The following is a 16352-nucleotide window of genomic DNA, read 5'->3' on the forward strand; positions in this document are numbered from 1 at the left end:
AGGGAAAGACCAACATACATAGCATTTATTGGAGGAGCAAGGGGATGGTGCACAATTCATTGTTTGCACACTAACAAGTGCCTCAGATGCAACTATTGAATGAATAAACAATGCATATGTCTGTTTAGAAGGGACAATAGATTTTAATATAGTTTTCTGCCTGGTAATCAAATTTGGAGTCTTCATTTTACAAATTTAATACAAATACATATTTGTAAAGACTGACTTTGTTCTGGGCATAACAGATGATATTTCTAGCTACTTTCAGCTTCTGAGGGCCAATTCTTACATACACTGCTGAGTCTTTCTAAGTGTATACCCTCATAATAGAGCTCTTTAATTGTGGCACGACTAAGCCTGATGTAATAGGCCAAGAAATGGTCCTGATATCTGTTTTCTCTGTTGAGTGTCTATAGGAGAGTTAAGCAAGAGGTATGTGAAGAGAAAGCAGATGCCTATGGGAAATTTGTGAACATGTACCTCATTTTCTTCTTAAACCATAAGCCTGGCAATCCTTCCATCCTATGCTATCATGAGGTACAGAAGCTTTTTATTAACTGAAAACTATTCAGCTACTAAAATAAAAGTCAATCGGGGGTACCTGAGACAATGGAAACTTAATTTGGGGAGATGATTTTTGTAGTGTATAAAGTACATAAGGTTGTACATAAACCATTCAACCACTTTTTAATGAAAACTGAGCAATCAATCATAATATGCGATAAAGCCAACAAAAGATGTTTCTCAAGTTCTATATAAGAGAAAGAGAGAAAAGAAGGGAGAAAGGAACTAGTAGGGAATAGGTGTAAGACCAAGCAGAGAAAGAAATGAGAGAAATAGAAAAAAAGAGAAAGGATGAAAGAATTTAAGAGACAAATACTTGAGATGATAAACAAATAAATTATTGACAAAAATACAGAAGAAAGTGGGGTAAGATTCAGAATGCCAAAATATAAACTTTCCTTTTAGCATTTCCCATCTTTTCCAGTGACTTCGGGGGATAAAAAACAAACCAGAGCCTACTACTGTAAATTGAAAATATAATTTCCATTTGCTTCTGTACCATTGTTATAAACAACTGAAACAAATGTTATTCCAATATTATAGAAACTTTATTCTAAGCCTGTTGTTGCAAAATATGATATGCAAAACTCATACTCAATATTTTGCTCTTAGAGCCTCAATTTTTTAATAAAATAAGTCAACTCAGAAAATCACAGGAATAAAATACACTGCAGACACCACCTAGGTCAAGAAATAAAGCTCTGAAAGCTTTATCTTTTCCATTGTTGCCAGAACTTAGGGTTGGAAATCAGATTTCTTATATCTAATTGAATCTAGCCTTTTTCACTTTTGGATCACATGCAAGTTACTAAACTTCACTATGTCTCTGTTTCTAATCTGTAAAATGGGAGAAAAATGGTTCCTCCTCATAGAATGGGATTTTTTTGTTGTTGTTTGTTTTTGGTCCCAGGGATTGAACCCAAGGGTGCTTAACCACTGAGCCACATCTCCAGCACTTTTTAAATATTTTTTTTAGAGACAGGGTCTCACTGAGTTGCTAAGTGCCTCACTAAGTTGCTGAGGCTGGATTTGTACTGGCGATCCTCCTTATTCAGCCCCCTGAGCCTCTGGGATTACAGCCATACCACAGCTTCCAGCTCCATAGAGTGGTTTTAAGATTAAATGAAAGAATTAATATAAAATATATATTATAGATCCCAGAATGTAATTTTGTACTTAATAAATATGCAGTAACTTAGCTATTATTGTGAAGTTACCCAGCCATCCTGTGGCCTTTTTATGATACCAATAAAACTCTTTAAAGTGAGATTTTACAATTGTAGATGAACACAATACCTTTATTTTGTTTATTTATTTTTTTATGTGATGCCAAGGATTGAATCCAGTGCCTTATACATGCTAGGTGAGCGCTCTACCACTGAGCCACAACCCCAGCCTCACAATTGTAGTATTTCTTAAATTCCTTCTTCTTATGTCTTAAGGCATGTGATAAATATGAGAACAGGGATTTTGCTTTCTGGACTGTGTATTTGTCACATGTTATATGACAATTTTTGTTGATTTAAAATAATCAGTTGGGGCAAGGTGCTAAGTCTTCTCACATACACGATGGTGTTTTGTCTCACATATTCTATTGGATAGTTATTCTCATTCCTGTTTTCCAGATGAGAAAAGTGTGTTTCTGAGAGAGGAATAACTTGCCAGCAGTCCAGCTAGGGAAGGGTCAGAACCTGCTTCCAGCTTAGGGTAGCCATATTCCTAAACCAGGTGTATCCTACTACACAAGGTATATCCATCTAGCATGGACTTGGTATAGTGGAAACAGGAGTGGAAATCACTGAATATTGTATTAGAGATGGGTAATTACAACCTTATTTTTGTTATTGTTTGTCTCTTCTTCTTCCTCTTCCTCTTCCTCTTCTTCTTCTTCTTCTTCTCCTCCTCTAACCCAGAGGCACTTAACCACTGAGCTATATCCTCACATCGTCAGCCTCTTTTTATTTTGAGACAGGATCTTACTAAGTTACTTAGAGCCTCGTTAAATTGCTGAGGCTGGTCTTGAACTTGTAATCTTCCAGCCTCAGCCTTAGCATGTACCACCACACCCAGCTCCCTCCATGGTTTTGTTTGTTTGTTTTGTTTTGTTTAAGAACTAATTCAATGTAGTTTCTCCATTCCAAAAAGTGGTGGGTGGGAGGATGTCATGGATGTTAGTTCTTCATTTTGATTTAGAAACACATTAATTACACTTCAGCACTCAGTGCAGAGATCCAGACACATCACTTTTTTAATTATGTGAAACGTATAGCTGCCTCTGACATTTACCTCTTTTTCCTCTTTTCTCCAGTCTTGCCCTTGAGCCCTGAGTATGCTAGGGTCTGTTTGGATGGTCATCATACCTATGTTTTGTTTTGTTTTGTTGCAAATAATCAGAGCAAAGTTAATTACATTTTCTTCTGATGAGAATCATATTTTGAGGGGGAAGTGTTTTCAGAAATATAAACAGCTACAGGCTTCATCATGATTGATTCCTGAGTCTTGGTGCCAACAATGGCAATCTTTGTAGCAGTGGCATCTCCAGAGCAGTTTTGTTAAGCACCTAATTGCTGTTGGTTGCCAGTTGTTCCTTTGCTGAGAGAAGCAAAGCATCAATGACACCTTTATCACAAGCCACTATCATATTGTTGATGGCTACTCTGTGAAGTCTGTGTTCACCAAATTGAAATAGCCTCTTAGATCTCAGAATAATAGAGTTTATAGTTGCCATCACAATAGGGTTATCCACAGCATTTGTAGGACCTGTCACTGAAAGAGTTTCATGTGCTCTGATGGGCATGTCTTGGGGCTTCAGGCTGATGAGTGTTTTCATTAGTTCTTCTCTCTTTCCCTTACTGCCTTGCCCATTGTTTCCCTCTCCAAGACTAACAAATGGCTCAGGTGCACTAGTAATACACATACAAGATGGGCAATAATGACTTGACACAGAACTCCCTCCACAAAGCCTCTGTTTAATGCAGGCCACATTCAATGAGTCTTGTTTTAAAAAGGCTTTTCAGGACCATGATATTTGTTCCTGCTAAGATGAAGGACTACAGAGGCCCATTTTTTTTTCCAGCTAATTCAGAAGTTTTCAAATCTTTCAGTGGTCTGAAAGTCTCTTGGAACACCAAAGCCTTAGGAAAAGAAGAAGTACTCTTCCATTTGAAATGTGGCCACAGAGAGAAAACTGTATACGGAGTAAGTAAGGCTTAAGGTTCCCCTGGGGACCCTTGGATTAGACCATTATGAAGATAGATGCCTCAAGAGTTATTAATGAAGCATTAATCTGATTTTAATTATTGTAACAATAGCAGCTATCATTTCCAGAACCTTCTTTTCATGCTCAGTACTTTATATTCTGAGTCATCTTAGATCCGCTGGGAAGTGGATGATAAGACTGAACTAGAAATGACAGAAAAAAGCCCATGCACGAGGTAGATAGGGAGCATCAAACTGTGCTGAAGGAGGGAAGGAAGGAGGAAGGGAGAAAGGGGGGATGGAAAGAAAAGGAAAGAAGTGAAACAAAGGCAGGAAGGAAAGACTGGGTAAAGGAAGAAAGGAAAAAAGAAAGGAATGAGCAGGGTAAGAAGGAAAGATTAATTGTGCAAAAACTTTAGACTGAAGTGCAGTCCTGAAAAAGGCTTGGCAAGCTGATACAGGTGGCCTCACAGCGAAGACTTCCATTTGCAGGAGTGCTGCACTGGAGAGGAATGCCCTGGCTCTAGCATCCCCTCTGCGCTCAGACTGGCAGGGAACCATTTAGGAAGAGCACAACCTCCCATGGGGCTGGGACTTGTCAGGTCCTTAGGCTCATTGCTGCAGGCTGTCCTTGAAGGAAGTTGTGACACACCTCATAGCTGCCACAGATAAATAATTTAATTCTTGTAATGGACCCTTTGATGTATGTATTCTAGGTGAATTGTATCAAACCAGAATTTAACTAACTGGATTCTAATAAGGGACAGGGTAAGGGAGAAAGTGAGGGTAAGGAGAAAGGAAGGGGACTGAATTAGGGATTTTAGGCAGTTCTCTCTGATACTTCAGAAGGTGAATATCCCAGAGTGAGATGAGCTGTGAGCTGTAAATCCAGAGTCCTCCTGCTGCATTTCAGTTCCTGTGTGTCTCTCATGTTATGAGTCTCTATTGCTTCAATTGTTGCACTTAGATTTACAGTCTCTTGTAATTTAAAGGTGCGTTTTTTTAAATGTAGTTCCTCAGTGCAAGTCAACCATCTCATTTGTTGCTCAAAAAAGCAAGAACAGTGGGAGATATTTTGTGTCTAATTGATTTTGCGTAAATGCCAACTATAAATCCCAGGTCCCTTGAAAGATGAGACTGCTGTGACATTCCAACCTCATGTAAGAGGAAACTGAGGCTTAGGGAGGTGATTTCTCTAACGTTACATAGCTATAAAGTAGCAGATCTCGACTCTCTGTTTAGCCGCTATTTTATACGGTATTTACCCAACAATGATAATCCCTCCTTTGCTAGTAGTGATAGAGGAAACACATGAAGTACAAAGGAACAGTTGAGGGGCCATTGCATTATCTGGTACCATGGCAAGATCTGTTTTACTAAGCAGAATTACTGAGCTTTGTACAAGGCAAAATTTATACCAGTTCTAGGAATAATGCTGAATTATGAAAAGTAAATTAAAAAAAAAACACCTCTTTCCTTTGTGAAGGGATACAGATTTATCTCCTTCTACTCTGTTTTTTTTTTTTAAATAGAAGATGCTAGAATTCTTGATTCCCAATAAGGACAGTGGTGTACCTGCTATTTTACATGATCTGACCTAATTCATTTAATTGCATGCATGGGAGAAAACACTTTCTGTCTTGAATTAACCTTAAAAGTCATCAGTTCTAAGGAGCAGCCTGCCAATGATTGCATGCTTTTTAGTCATTTCTCCATCAGTGTTCGCATGGGCTGTGTCCCAGGCTATAAAGCAGCCAGCCTTGCTGAGGTGTTAGTGGATACTACCAGTTTGCTGTGCCATTCCTCCAGGTGACTGGCCTTCTGTAGACTTAATGTGTGTTATTCAAAGAAGTGACTTCAATATGTCAGTTTCCACTCGTGCCCCCATCCCAGACCTCATTGCTGCTCCCTCTGTTTTTGCAGGGCATAGTACAGTAGGTTTTAGTTCTTACTTTTTTTAATAGATCCACTATTATGTTTCAGAATATTCCTAAATTTCTTGCTCCAATATCAAAACATGAAAAAGAGAGAGACATTAGAGTGGATAAAGACAAAGTCACACTAAGCAGGAATTCAAGTTTCTGCATTTGTTTCAGTGTAAATGAAGTTATAGGTCACCAGCCCTATAGCCTCCCTGTTGATGGTGAGCAGAGGTCTACCAGCTGATGAGGGAGCAAAGGGACAGTGACCTACAGTGTGAGATTCCCTGTGTTCTTCTGCTTCTGGAGCTGGGGAGAGTGTGGTGGAGACTTTTATAGAACTAATAATACCAACTGCCGTGGTACCTTTAGAATTTTCTTTCCAACAACCTTATCCCTGTCATCTATCCTAGACCAATTCTAGTTTCTACACCTATCATCAGGGCTGAGATTCACCGAGTATATAGTTTAAAAAAAAAAAGCCTTCAAAAAACATGTAAATCTTTGTAAACAATCCTTGCAACAGAAAAATTAAAAGGTGCATCCCACTATGTTGTTTTAAATTCCACAAAGATTTAATTTTCTGAGTATTTTACTCATATAGTAAGGAGAGTGAATACCATTTCATGGTATCCAGCCTAGAAGGAAAGGAGTGTGACGTGTCAGTGATGTTGTTGGAGGTGCCATCTTTCCTGTATGACTTGTCAATCTGGAGATATGTGGGGGCACATCATACTTGAGATGGCAGTAATCACAGTTAATCAAGCAGAACTATGTTGCAGTATGCCAGGTGCTCTGCTAAGCTCTTTGCATGCCTTATCCCATCTTGTACTCACCAGCACTCTATGGGGTTCATATTTTCCATCCCATTTTACAAATTAAGAAATTGTGAATAAGAGAGGATAATTAATTTAACCTAGATCACTGAATCCAATGACAAACTGAGATTCAAACCAGCAGATATGCACTGTGTTAACCACTAGTCATTTGGGGCAGGTATAGAACTCAATGTAGAAGTTAGTCAATGAGAAGAAAAGGAGATGCTTACGACCTAAAGGAAAGCTCCACCAAGTGAAAATAAACTATGACCTGATTATTTTAAATCATGTTTAAATCACAGGACATGGTTTTCTGCTTTCTCTGTAGGATCAAAATGAGAATAAAACTAGAACTGGAGTTGAAAGTAGTAATCTGCAATAAGTAAGTGTGTGTCATCAGGGCTTCCTTTTGGAATTTGAAAATATTTCTCTCTTTGTCCCAATAAATTTCCCTTAAATTGCAGGATTTTCTTTCCTAGACTACTAGACAGGTGGTATGTGAAGAATTAATCCAGATCAAGGAGAGGTGGCTTACCCTCCACACTCTGGAATTCTGGGAGTGGGATGTAGCAGAGAGAGAACTGATTTCACCAGCTCCTGGAAAATCCATTACCCCTGTTCTTGGGCAGGTGTTATGTCATCAGTCCATCAGCCCAACTTTCTTTTTTATTCTCTTCATATTTTACATTTCCAAACTGTATTCCAAAATAACTTGAATTCTGTCATCAAATACCTATAAATGTCTCTGACACCCTAAAGCAACCCCGCAGGCCCTGACTTGCTGGGAACCTGGGCATTAATAAGACAGCTGCAGTTAGAAGACTTTAATAATGCAGAGTAAACAAGATGCAAGCAGTGAAATGGAGACACATTGACAGTCATGTTTCAGTGATTCTGAATTTAGCAACAGAGGTACTTAGTGTTATAGGAGTTAGGGAGGCTTGTTTACAGTTCGAGTTTTGCAGATACAGCTCTATGTTGCCATCACTACACACATTTGGGGGCAGAAGGCAACCAACAGCATTGAGATATGAGTTAAAATCTCAGCTTCCTAATTCCAGGGCACCCCCATAAAAGCGCCATCAGCTCTGTCCTCTGACTTTGCATTAAACAATATCCTCTGCCTTCCAATGAATTATGAATGCATGTAAGCAAGTACTTGACTTTTAATGAGAGCAAACTGAGATGTGAAAGGTACATCTGAGTGTGCAGAAAATGGATAAGGTCGCCTTAGTGTTTTGGTTTCTGTAACTTAGTGACATTTGGGGATGTTGTTTTAGATACAATTTGAGGAGAGTAGATAATTGCTTAGTAATGTAACTGGCAGAAAAGAAAGTAGATGAGTTGTTACTTGGACCATTCATTTATATATTATGTATTCTAGTGTTCTAGGCAACTGAATATATGGTAGTGAACAAATAGACACAGCCCCACTCTGATGGACATATCAGTCTCATGTATTTGAATAGTTTCTATTGACTGACAACTCCTCAATGTGTCTTCCATTCATCACTTGTCTCCCCAGATCTCTAGGCTCACATACCTAGTATGCCAGGGAGTAGAATTAGAAGTCATATGGACCTCTGATAAACTCACCAAGCATGTTTCTGCCTTTGGAAGTCTGGAGTGCTCTTTCCACCAGATGCACAAGTAGTTTTCTCCCTCTCTGTCTATAAGTCTTTGCTTGTATGTACTCTCATTGGAGAGAACTCTGCCCACCTTAAATAAAATAGCATTTGCTGGCCTGAGAATCCATTTTCTGCCTTTCCTCCTTATTTTCCTCCATAGTCTTTCACCATCTGAGTTACCACTATTTACTTGCTTATTCATTTATGATCTATTGCTTCATATTAGAATGAAAGAAAGCAGGGCAGAGATGCTATGTTTTTTTTTTTTCCATTGCTGAATCCCCTACACCTTAAGTAGTGTTTGGCACAGAGCAGATTCTTAGTAGGTATTGTGAAATACATGAATAAATTAATGAACATAATGTATGATCTAGTGGGGCAGGTGGTCAATAAGCCAATACACAGACAAACAAGTAAGAGCAATCATGAAATGAAGAAGCTGAAGTGGTAGAAGATATGAGCTTCTAGGGGGTGTGGAGAGACTTACTAAGAAGAGTCAGGGAGAACTTTTAGGAGATGCTTTTCAGCTGTGACCTGAAGGATAGAAAGGGGCCAGATGCTAGGAGATAAGGAAAAGAAGTTGGAGAGAAGTGTTTCAGGGAGAGGGAACAGAATGCAGAAAGGCCCCTGATTGTGAAAGTTCTAGAAGCTGTGTAGTGAACAAGAAGGTCATCTGAGGTTGGAGATGCCAGACCAACTGTAGTTATACTATGAAGACCTTGTAAGGAGAGTGGATTCTAAGTGAAAGGCTAATTCAGTGGAGAGTAACTGAAACAAAGCCTTAAAATGAATCTATTGTGATATAAATGAGAACAAGGGTAGAGACTTGGCTGGAAGGAGGCCTGGGGGAACTGTTGGGGATGACAGATTTCTTTACACTTGTTTTGGACTGCGTCTATTCAGGTGTACAACTCAGAATTATACACTTAAGATATATGCATCTTGGTGTATGCAGAGTTTATCTCAATAAAAACATACATCATCAACATTGCTATGGAGAGAGGGAAAAATAATAGAAAACTGCAACAGAGTTTCAGTATTCTTGTATATTCATGAACCACGTTGAGTCTCAGTCTGTACTGAGGTCACTTCCTGGCTGCTTATAGTCAGGGGGAACTTTGCAGGTTCCAGGAGGTTCTGGGTACAACCAAATGAGGTCTCTCGGGAGGGAAAAATAGATCCAGAATGATCATAGGTGAGTAAGAAAGAGGGTTCTTCATGGTCTGTGGGATGACTCTGAGAGAAGAAATGACCAAGAGATTAAATAAATCAGTTCACTTACACCTACACACTCACTGATATAGGGGACAGGTGAGTGTGAACATGTGCCTGGGGTCTCAGTAAAATGAAGCTCAGCTGAGCGCTTCTCTGTGATTGGAGCCATCACGGAAGGTTGTGTCTGCTTCATGCACATATTTATAGATCTGTGCCTGCTCTGGGTTGTTCAACAGATGGAGAACCTGGTGTCAGGTCTGGCAGCATACCATGAAGGCATCTGTGCATCTCTTCCCATTCATTTCGAGCAGCTTTCAGCCATTGGAAACCTAAGACACTTCTCTAACTGTGAAACTCTTTGTATTGGTATCTACCAAGCCTTCTCTGAATATGCCTTTGGGAGTCAGCATAGCCCCCCACCTAGGAGAATATTGAGGATGCTAGATGTAAATAGATGGTTGAGTTTGCACTGCCTCAAGTTAAAGGACCAGTGAGCAGAATAATCCCCTGAAAGGCTCTTGAAAATGTCTAAAAATAGATAAACAATTTCAAAGGGACTGTTTGTTGGTGCCCAAACTGAGTCCTCATTCTAAACCATGTTCTTATGACAGCGAGGTACTTACATTTACTCACTCTTGTGGTTGCAAAGCAAGGCCATCCACAGAGCTGAAGCAACCACGGAGGTCCTCGGTCATTGATTCCGTGTGATCACACCATAAGGATTTCAGACAAGTCACTCAGAGTAGTAGAGATGAGTTTATAAAAGGGGCCAGGAAAAGGGAATACTCCCAAGAGAAAAAGGGAGAGTGGTTCTTCTTGGAGAGGAACAGCACACCCTCCTGCCCTCTTGTTTTACTGGGGTTGGGGTCCCAGGGAAGGTTCTTGACTTGTGACTGACATCAGGATTACATCAGTCCCCACAGTGCATGGTCTTACTCCATGGAGGGGATATTTTACTGTGATAATGACATGCTAGATCCAAGGCAACTCTGAGTCATCTTGGCTTGTGCTCACCAGTTCTGATTAGACTTGTTCTTATAGATTTTATGGATGAGGATTTGCTTCTCATTTTCCTTATTTATTCATATTATCTCATTTTCTGAGTTCTGGAATCTGGTGTATGTAAAGATCACAGAAGTGCCCTGCTTCAGGATAACTTGTATTCTTCTTATCAGTAGCAAGGAGCCTGTTAGGTCTGCATTTCTCCTGCAGATAATAGGTTGTTTTCTGAGGAATATGGCATATCCTATCTACTTAAGCCAAGCAGGGCCAGAGCAGCTTCAGGCAAATCACCCTTCAAAATAAAGCATGCAGGGTCACAGCTCAGTCTATACAATTATCCCTTTAAACCTCCTGTTTTCACCACTCATGTCTGTTCCCTATCAATATCACATATTTGTCACCAAACATAATATTGTGTGTAGCTATCATTTTACAAATATCATTGCTAGTTCTTTCCATTATTTATTCCTATATTCAGCTTTAACAAGTACTATTAGAAATTGTTTTCATTTTCTACTTTTAAACCAGACCCTCTCCATTGGTATATCATCTCCAACATTTTTCTTAACCAAAGGCTTTTTTTTCTTTGCCAACTTATAATCATTTCTCCTTTTAAGTCATTTAGAGAGAGGAAGAAATTCACTAGGATAAGTGGAGGAGAGAGAGATGTAGTGTCTTATGCCTAAGTGCCTTATCTTCTTGACTCCTTCCTCTGCATCTTGATCCACATGATGGCTAAGAGTTCTTAGCCTTGGACAACAAACCTTTTGGTATTAGCCTTCCCCCAAGAATGTCTTCTTATTGATTTTTTTCCCTAATAGGTTGGCAGAGCCTCTTTTTCTTCCTCATTTTACCCATCTCACTGAGTTCAGTGGAAGTTTGAATGATATATCATGACTGGAGTCTCTTGAATGAGCGATTATTGACAACAAGTTGAGAAACAAACTTCCTTAGAAAGAGATTTCTTCAGCTGCCCTTCCATTTCAACAATTGGAGCAGCAAGTTAAATATGCCTTTGGAGATTGGGGTTTACTTCAGGATGCTGGGAGACTATGTTAATCTCCAAAGGCATATTCAGAGAAGGCGTGGTAGATACCAATACACACATGGGATGCTATTTCAGAGCATATTAACAAATGCTTATTGTTAATATATGCAGGTATGGGTCTATGTGTTTTATAAATACTAGCATATTTGATTTTCCCAACAACCCATTTTATAGATGAGGAAATAGAGACATGAATAGGTAAGTAATTTATTCAAAATACATGCAAATGGCAGGACTGGATTTAAACTCAAGCCCGAGGATTTGAAAGTCCATGTTTTTACTAAGCTGTGCCCCACATTTTGTCAGAACCTCATCTTTTGCCAGCGGTCAACCTTCCCTTATGATTTGGATAAACACTGATTCATTCCAATCAGCCTAGCCATCATATCCACTTTCTGGGGATTTTTTAAAAATTAACATCCATCAATTGTGGCCCAAAAGTATAAGGATGTTTTTTATTTGTTTTTATATTTTTGGTTTATTTTTTATTTATTTATTTATTTATTTGGAAAGAGGGAGCTCTGGGAATGCTTAAAAAGTAACATGGTGAAATTTTTATTTAAGTCATTTTATGTACATTGTCAGTTGTAGCTGAAACTGTCCTAAGTACTATTCATGTCATAAGATTATTTTTTTCTAGAAGTAATATCTATGTATCAATATAATTATATACTATTAGATTATTTTTTTAAAAACAATATCTTGTCAACTTTCAAATTAAAGTTTCAGTTTTCAAGAAGCAAAACAAGCCTTTCAGTATGCACAATGATAGTATTTGACATTTGCCTCTAAGAACAAAAATTGAAATGTAAAATATTATATGTACAGCTCTATTGGTAATTTGATTTGATGACTACATTTTTACCACCAGATTCTTTATTGAGCATTCAAATGTGAATATTTTTGAGAACTTGGTTCATGTGTCTATCAGAGGGTTAGATTAAAACAAAATAATGATTGTAGAAAATCTTTCTGGATTTGAAAGTTGCTTTTTATACTATTAAATTCTTCATGGTCAGGAGATTGTTATGTTTTCCCAGAGTCTGAATTATTTAATTATATAAAAAATAAGTTGACCAAATAAACAAAAGGAATGCTTGACAAGCACAGATAATTAATTATTTTATTCCTCAAATGATTCAGAACTTTAAAAAAGAGTTTTTACAAAATTAGCATTTCAATTGAACTTTTGATTTCCAGTGTACATAAGATTCACAATATTAAAGTGACTGACCCAAAAAACTTCAATAGAAACATGATTCTTTTGATTAAATTCTGTTGCCTTTTAATCCATTGCTAATATATCTAACACCATACTTTACACACCCAAGTTACTCAAATATTTCTTGAATGAAAACAGGGATAAGGAGGAGATTTTGTTATCATTTTAAATATATATTATGTCAAGAGTATATAATATGTTAATATTCAAGGATTCAATGTGAATTATGTAGTTATAAAACTATACACACACACACACACACACACACACACACACACACACACACATACACATGTGGACACATGATTTTAAATGTAAAGCTCCGCAGAGAAAAAGCATGATGTTCTTGGAGCCTATAGGGAAGGTAAAAATACCTGAGATTTGATTTACTTACATACTCCTTCTTAGAAATAATTTATTTTTTTCACAGATATAACTTAGAATTATTAAATATACTATGGTCAGTTAAGAAAAAGAGTAATAATCATGCAATGGTTAATTTTATGTGTTAACTTGACAGAGCCACAGGGTGACCTGTTATTTGGGCAAATATTATTCTAGGTGTTTCTTTAGAGATGTTTTGGGTGAGATCAACATTTAAGTGAGTAAGCTGAGTAAATCAGATGTTCCACCGTAATGTGGATAGGCATGCAATCAGTTCAAAGCCTGAAGAGAACAAAAAGGTTGACCCACCCTTCCTAAGAGATCATTATTTATGCCCAACTGCCTTTAGACTGGGATATTGGGGGTGGAGGTTCTGCCTTCAGATTCAAGCTAAATAATTTGTTGTCCTGCATTTCTAGTATATGGACTCACCTTGCAGATCTTGGGACTTGCCAGCCTCCGCAACCAGCCAATCTTTTATATTCTCTCTCCCTCTCCTGGCCTCTCCTCTCCTTTCCTCTCTTTTCCTCATCTTTCCTTTCCTTTCCATTTCTGTTTCCATGGAGAATCCTGAATAATACAAATATAGACGAAAACCTTATAGAAATCCCAGGACAAATGAATTCAATAAAGAATGAACTGGGGAACCTAGAAATTATGAACTAATGCAGGAAGCTTTATTAATTTATTTGTCCGTATGAGGATTTCCCAAATAATATTCCTGGGCCTTCCATGGCCAATTAGGTTTGGGAAACCATGAAAGTTTTAGATCTTTCTTTTCTAGAAGGATCCTTAGAACTTTCAATATATCCATGAGTGTTATGCATCTCCAACCTAGAATATGCAGCATTTTCAAGGTATTTTCACATATTGCTCAAAGAAAGTTCTTTGGACATATTTCTTTTACATACTTTGGTAATGCTGATCTATGTTGCTGAGTAACAAAGTGTACTAGAGAAGGTCTTATAGGTTGAGTTGATGAAGAATAGTTTCAAACTAAGGCCAAGGCAAATAAACATATGACCTACACAATTAAAAATCCCAGTTTCACCAGGTTACAGGATATGTAATAGAAATAACTTTGGATCTACTAGAATATGAAATTGAGATGGTGAATCATCCCCAGAAAGTACCTACCACAAAACAAGGAGAGCCTGAGAGACACTAATAAGCATAAAACTGAATTTGGGAAGAGAAGCTAAGCCTGCCACTCACATTCTTCCCACAGTCACTGACTGTTTTGTATGATTTGTATGTGGTCACAGAGAAAGCTGTGGCCTAGGCTTCAACACAGAGCAGGGTAATCTTTTTTAAAAAATATTTAATTTATTTGTTTTAATCAGTTATATATGACAGCAGAATGCTCTTCGATTCATTGTACACAAATGTAGCACAATTTTTCACTTCTCTGGTGGTACACAAAGTAAGGTCCCACCATTTGTGCAATCATACATGTACCTAGAGTAATTATGTCCATCTCATTCCACCATCTTTCCTGTCCCCAGGCTCCCTTCACTCCTCTCCCTCCTCTTTGCCCAACCCAAAGTTCCTCTACTCATCATATACCCTTCCCCATTATGGATTAGCAGCATCCACTTATCAGAGAAAACATTCAGCCTTTGATTTTTTGGCATTGACTTACTTTGTTTAGCATGATATTCTCTAACTCCATCCATTTATCTGCAAATGCCATAATCTTATTCTCTTTTACTTCTGAGTAATATACCATTGTGTATATAATACCACAGTTTCTTTATCCATTCATCTATTGAAGGGCATCTAGTTTGGTTCCACAGTTTGGCTAATGTGAATTATGCTGCTATAAACATTCATGTGGCTGCATTACTGTAGTATGCTGTTTTTAAGTCCTTTGGGTATAGACCAAGGAGTGGGATAGCTGGGTCTAATGGTGGTTCCATTCCAAGTTTTTTAAGGAATTTTCATACTACTTTCCAGATTGGTTGCACCAATTTGCTGTCAGAGCAGGGTCATCTTTTGAAAGGAGAGTTTCTCCAGAGGCAGCAACAGAAACTTTCCTAGAAGGTTCTTGATCGAGATTTCATCAAAGAAAGTTCCCTCTTGGGGTGGGCATGTTGTCATATGTGTTCCTGATGTCGGCTCCAAAACAGTCAGAAATCGCCTTATGATAGAATATGTGTGAGCCTAGAAGGAGAACCAAGGAGAAAAGATAGAGAGAAGGAGGGGTGCCCAGTCAGCCAACTTAAAAGGAAACTACACAAATAAAACCTTCTGAAAGAATTCAGTGGGGAAAAATGTTCAAAGTTTTCACAGGATTAAGAGGCTTTCTTACTTGGTAAGGAAGAAATAGATATTTTGTTGTGATATGTATTTATCTTTCATTATTCAAAAAGGATATTGTGAGGGAAATGCATTAAAGTGAGGCAGGAATGAAAGCAAGAGGAAGTAAGGAGATTCTATCAGTTCAGCCAAGAAGATCATGGACACTTGAACAAGAGTAGCTGTTGGAGTTTTACTTTTAATACATATCTCTTTTTCTTTTCATAAAAACAAAGACCTTTTGTACTCTCAACTTGGCTTCGGTAGTACTACCAACCACCTGATGGTGGGGAACATACATTTCTGGGGAAATTGATTTGGGTTGTTTATTCCTGCAAGAGTGGAGAATCATTAAGAGCACCAATAGGGATTCCCTAGCAACACAGTATCATCCATCCTAGGATATCCCTCCCACATAATGATTGTCTTTCTCAAAGTGGTTGGCTTAAGCTACATTCATCTTCCACATTTTTATACACATTTGGTTCATAATCAATATTTTCTGAATGAAATAGAACTGAGTAAAAAAGTGACACATTTTTTTCTCATGAATTAAATCTTTCACCACAACTAGCTCTAAAGTGAGGAAATAATCTAGATTATTTAACATGACAAAACTGCCTGATAACTAAATGATGATTCATGAAATGTGATTGCTGTTTTAGATTGAACCCAGGGCCTCATACAAGCTGGGCAAGCATTTGCTCTACTACTGAGCTACATTCCAATTGTGATTTACCTTCTCAGCCTCCCAAATAGCTGGGATTACAGGTGTGTGCCATCACCCCCCCACTGCAGCATGAGGTTTACAATCCTGTGAAGTCCTCATCTAACTTCCTCCTTTGATATGTCTGTCTTGCTGCCTAAGCTTTTGCCATTAGAAATTATTTCCCCTAAAATAAGGTTATATCCCTTATGAAGCCAAAATATCCTGAGATAATTCATGAGCCTTATGATTTTGGCTATAATGGATCTACCATATCTTTTTTTGAAAGAAAGCAGATTTTAGGAGAGAAGAGGATGAAAAAAGAGCACATTGTAGCTCATTATGGAGAA

At 38.1% G+C, this 16352-nt stretch overlaps 1 protein-coding gene across 9 annotated transcripts in view; it reads left to right on the forward strand.

The window, feature by feature from the left end:
• The window catches only part of Nek11 (NIMA related kinase 11), a 307831-nt gene that overhangs the window by 201728 nt on the left and 89751 nt on the right, over window positions 1-16352 (forward strand). The gene's annotated exons all lie outside the window — the stretch shown is intronic.

The sequence above is a fragment of the Ictidomys tridecemlineatus genome, chromosome 3, assembly GCF_052094955.1.
Source record: "Ictidomys tridecemlineatus isolate mIctTri1 chromosome 3, mIctTri1.hap1, whole genome shotgun sequence".
In the NCBI taxonomy this organism is placed as follows: domain Eukaryota; kingdom Metazoa; phylum Chordata; class Mammalia; order Rodentia; family Sciuridae; genus Ictidomys; species Ictidomys tridecemlineatus.